General features: G+C 33.5%; 1 long non-coding RNA gene across 1 annotated transcript; it reads right to left on the reverse strand.

Moving 5' to 3' along the window:
• Window positions 1-236: 236 nt before the first annotated feature.
• LOC110453499 lies at window positions 237-3,299 on the reverse strand. The gene is made up of 3 exons (XR_002463288.1): window positions 3,221-3,299; window positions 2,630-2,784; window positions 237-1,253 (listed from the first exon to the last, which is right to left on the reverse strand). It is a non-coding gene; the product is annotated as an uncharacterized LOC110453499 (long non-coding RNA).
• Between the last annotated feature and the right edge of the window lie 2,409 nt (window positions 3,300-5,708).

A 5,708-nucleotide genomic window follows, 5' to 3' on the forward strand; every position in this document is an offset into this window, starting at 1 on the left:
ATTCCACATCCCACTATAACCTGTCTACATTTCAAAATCATCCTATCCCAACAGCATATACCACTTCCCCTACATCAGCCCTTCAATACCCTTGCATATTGAATGACTGTTGACAGATTTTTCAATTCTCTATTGCAATAAATCACAAAAAAACTAGGATGACTTAAATGTTATTTATTGACAAAATACATATAGATATAATCTTAGCAAAAATAATTCTGCAGAGGACAGATGGATGCCACATCATCACAAGTTTATAAACACATACTGCCTGTCCAAACCTCATAACCGTTTTTGGAGTATTAAAGTTAAAAATAACTTTTGTCTGATATAGGGTATTTAACTGCAGTTGCTTCAACATCAAAGTTGTGGAACTGAGGAGTTACAGACACAACTGAGTATGTTATGCAGGGTAATTATCTGCAGACACAACTAAATTTGGTAAAATTTATCTTGATTTTGTCTTAAAATTGTTAAAACTATCATGTTTTTGGTTGTAATAAAACCAAACTGCTTGTTAAATATCAATTTTTCTACCCCAAGTGCAAAAGCAAATCTGAGTTAAATCACTATTTCTTGAATGTGGTGAAAGGAGAAACCATTCTGTACTTGACCCATTTAAGATGGAGGAATGAATAAAATAGAATTGACAGATTTTGCTATAAATATTGACAAATATTGACAAAGTCTCATCAGAATTTAGTCATATTTGACACTTAAAGTTGTGCAGAAACTGTAAATTTCATTTCATCAAATTTTATTGACAAGATGTCGTAATCAATTGGATTGAATAACAGGCAAAGCCTATATAAATACAGAAATTGTAAATCAATCAGAGCAAGCTATGAATAGTGATCATTAATTATGCCCAGACTTTGCTCAGTTGTATAAGTACATAGGTCAATCAGTAGAGAGGGTGAATGTAAATTGAGTAATCGTCTGGCTTTTATTCCTCATCTTATAGTTCACTTTTCTTTTTATATAGAATATTATAACAAATTTGTTTCTTATAAATATAAAGCTATAACCAACACTCGTCTGTATCCTTTAAGTAATCAAATCAATGTTACACCGTATTGATATATGTTCCTTACAAGATTCCTCTTGTTTCTTCAATAATATGTACTGCATCTGTAAAAGTTTATGATTACTCATCAAAGTAAAGCTGATCTTGACTTTATCCATTGTTAGTATCCTCATGCATACTTCAGATGGTCACAGCTGTCAATTTAGTCCACTCCATTTTTCAATTCCTGTTGCACAAGAAGAATTTGAGGTTAGCTGCATTTTTAAAAATGATGTTCGCACTGACATCTGATTGGATTTGCAGACCATTCATTCAACAATATCAATACATATGTTTTATTTTTAACTGGAATGCTCCAAGCTTTTTTGGACAACATAAATATGCCTATTATAGGAGAAACATGAAAACCAAAAAAATGTCAATAAAATATGATTTCAATAAGTTCATGAAAGTCAGATGTCATTAAACTTATTTTTATATTCCCCCATTTGTGAAACTACACACTTTTTAATTAAAACACCAGCAGTTTTGAACTTGCCTTGAAAATGTGAAGCCAGAAAAGATGATTTTACATATGATAAATATCCATTGTTGAAATTTTATGTGATGATGTTATGAACAGCCTGTATGTAATAAATCTAAAAATATTGACATTTTTTGGAAACCAATGCACAATATATTTAAGTGCATTGAAAAGCCAGAAGCAGCGTTTGTATTTTTATACAGATTTAGTTAATATTCAAAATATTAATAGTCTCTATTTAAGTGTGAATACTGCTTAAGATCAGCTAGGAAAGTATTAACATTTGTTGACAGGAAATGTATTTATATACCTTTTTCACTGCTTGAAATTCAACATAAAGTGAGCAGGAATAAAACTCACGAAAGATGAAACAGAACGTTCATGGCTGACTGCTAGGGGGCATTCTCATTGAATGTATTTAGTTCATTTGAGAATGAATGCTTCAAAAAAACCGAAGCAGACACTTCTAATAATGATTTATTGGCCTCTTACTGTAATTGTAGTTAATCAGACTTTAAATCACACTCGCAAAAAAGTAACAAGTGAACGAAACAGTCACCCGAGTAATAACTGCAGTAATACAATAGTGATTTGTTGTTGTGATATCTTATATTCTAATCTACATGAGATGTAACAAGGCATTTGATTGGTCATTTTTTTTAAATTTAAAGTCATGATTTACCGTCGCAAATTTCACATTTTCATATGAAGCATGGATTGCGATTGTTAATGACTTTGATTACCCCACTGACCCTAACACATCATGAAATTGATTATTCATGACGTCAAGAACAACAGCGTGATACCGAAAGGTCTATAACTTCAGTGTCTTGATTTCATCATTGAAAAGTAATTGATTACAGCATTTCTAGGTCTGAATTAGTAGAATGCTGATATTTTAGCCAATTTGACCCCTTCTGGCCCTGCCCCTCAGGCAATTGGACATTAAATTCATATATTTACATCTCCACTGCAAGAACCTCTGTAAGCATTAGCATCAGGAAATATGTAAATATATGTATTTAACAGCATTTTTAAATGAAAAAAAACCCTGGAATTCAGTTGAGAATCGTGCACACCTATGGATTATTTGGTCACCTGTCATCTTGCACTTGTGTAGCATGTTTCAGAATATAGTATGTCATGCATGTGGACTTTGAACAAGACCATATTCCTTATGACCCTGCTGACTGTGGTTTAGGGTAGTTCAACTTTTCTGTGTTGCCGTGTCTTTCTGAATAAATTGAAAGAAATGTTATCACACCTCACCCACATAAACTATACACTACAGGTTGTCTCTCTTAGAATCAAGACCCTCTTCCTTATGAAGAGGTAGGTCATACTTTGTGATTCTTTTTATTTTATATTTTTAAATGATGTAATTCAAGTGTAATTGTAATCTTCATAGATCGTTGGTGACTCATTGATACAGCTGTTGTATTTACAGATGTAGGTTTTGTATAGCTTCATATTGCTAGTGTTATGCACATGTATGTATATTTTATCCAAGATGGATGTGACTTTGTTGTTCAGTATTTTTACTTAATAGTATTGGTATAGCAAAGCCTAAAATATGTTACATTAGCTTAAGTTAGCCTGTTCTATATCTAATTCACAATTTTCAACTTTAATAATGAACCTCCCTTGTAATGAAATCAAAGTGCACTTACTTAAACCATTTTTTTTAATTTATTTTTTTAACAAAGTTGTAAACTGTATCCACCTTCATGCCAAAAAGTCCAGCTATCTGAAAATTTAAATACAAAAAAGACATTTTAACTCCATCAATATTACATTTTGTAGGTAAAATTTAAATTTATTCATAGAAAATTGGAAACATTACTAAAATGTCAACTGAAAGTAGTTCATGCAAGGAAATTTTGATGAAATTTGACCTGATGACATCGCTCACCTGGACTGTTACATTATCGTTGAATTGTAATTCTCTACATCAATATTGTTTTGCAACATTTGAGATAAGAATCATATCATTATGTGAAGCTTATATTAAGGTACCTTAAAGCTTTTATAGACGAACATACAAATTTAAACTTCTTTAAATAGTAAGTCATCACTTAAACTATACCTAAACATGTTGAAAACCAACACAATATCTACATGTTTTGATGTTCAAACATAATTCTACAAAACTGTCAGTTTACTGATGATACTTATTTCATGTCCCGAGTTGTGTCTGTAACTCCTCAGTTCCACAACTTTGGTGTTATTACAGTTAAAAAACCCTATAACAAACTCCTCAGTTTAAGTTCATATAATTAATTTTGCTAAGTACTAGTCCAATTGGAATAGTCAGGTGATTTCAAAATGAGCAGTACATTAATATTTATATATTCAACATTAATCTATAATTATTACTAACAAGACACAAATATCTAGATCTACATAAAATGAGAAGTCTGCCACCCAAAATCTGATCACATCGTCATTGAAATTTGTACGACTCAATGACAAGTTCTATGATTCAAACCATGCGTGATAAAACCTTTCAATGCTCCCCTGATAGACAAGTACAGTTGTTTCTTTCCCCGGGCATTGAGATGTACCTGATCGTCATCTAGACATGCAGGTACGATCCTCTTATGTCGCCAGTAAACAATACGACTGCATGATTGTCTTCCTAGACATTTATTCACGCGCTGCCTAAGATGATCATACTGACCAAATGAAACAACACGTGTACGAAATCTAAGAAACAGAGATCCCACATACACACGTTGCAACCCGTCAATTCCACAGTGGAGGTTCTGACACAGACGGTATATAGCATGTGCCAGGCGTTCTGGACACGTATGTCATTTCCACTTCTGTAGGAATATCAAGCTTGGTTTAAGTTCTTGCAAGTCCGTCATGAACTGATAAGTATGCTCAACCTTAGCTCCATTTTTCCAGAAATATCTCGTAACAGTTGTGCCAGGAATGAATTCATTTACATGATCCATGCGCCTTACATGCGATGACCCAACCACTGCTATCCTAAACATTATTTGTTATGTTATGGCAGACTCTAAACAGAAATAAAATGGAACGAATAGTTTTTTCCTTACCACGTGGTTCAAGACTTCAGCGGGAGAGGAAGTTAAACTTTCGGAACTCTAAATTATTTCAATTCGGATACCTCCTCAGACATGCGCAGAAAAAAATACGAAACTAAAAAAAGCTGAATTAACATTACAGAGATGCAATGTGCCACATTCGCAAGGTGTAGAAAGGGGAAGCAACTCTGTTTACGCACCCATGTGTTACCATTAAAGAGCTTCGCTCGGGCGCCTTCGGCGCCCGAGAGCTACGCTCTTATACGTTTGCATCAATGACGTCATTTTCTTCAAGTCAAAGCTAAAAGTAGAGTGTGGTTCTTGTGCGTAACTTATATTTATATGGTGGGTCGGGTGGCGCAATTGATAGCGCGCTCATCTTCATCAAGATGGTCAGATTCGATCCCGGTCATCTGCCTGACAACGCGGGGTTTCGCCGGATACTCCGGTTTTTCTCCCACATTAAGAATTAAATCGTCTGCGTGCTTCCGTCAGGGCACAACAAGTTTTATTGTGATACGATGGGAAAAACCTGTTTGGTAATTGCTATAGAAAAAAGTTCATGGTACATATTTGACGATAAATCTAAATAAATGTATAAAGATATTAGTGAAAAAATATAAATAAAAAGATAACATTGTAATACTTTGATGAAACTGAGATTGTCGTTATATCGATATGTACTCTCAATATTCCTGTTCTATCCTGAAACACCGAGTGTAATTTCAAATTTTGTTACAGTCATCGAGGTTTGACAGGTAAGAATGCAAAATAAAATTGAACGATTCCTGTCTGTTACTAGACACGCCTTGTGAAAAAGTAATACGTTGCTGAAAAAGGGCGTTGAACTCTGGTTGGTGGTCTGGAAAATCATTGTTGATTTCGACATAAATGCATTATCATTTGAATAAATTATGTAAATACTATAACAAGACTGTAAAAAATGTTAATTATTTCGTTCATATTTTCGACAAACGGAAAAAAAAGTAAATACTTTTTTAGACGATCAAAAAATAAATGTACACGTACAGTACACCTATTGGTTTGATGCCGATCTTTTGAAGAAATCTCCGGGTAGAAATATTAACAGAATCTGGTTGATGAC

Source organism: Mizuhopecten yessoensis, unplaced genomic scaffold (assembly GCF_002113885.1).
Source record: "Mizuhopecten yessoensis strain PY_sf001 unplaced genomic scaffold, ASM211388v2 scaffold7365, whole genome shotgun sequence".
Lineage (NCBI taxonomy): Eukaryota > Metazoa > Mollusca > Bivalvia > Pectinida > Pectinidae > Mizuhopecten > Mizuhopecten yessoensis.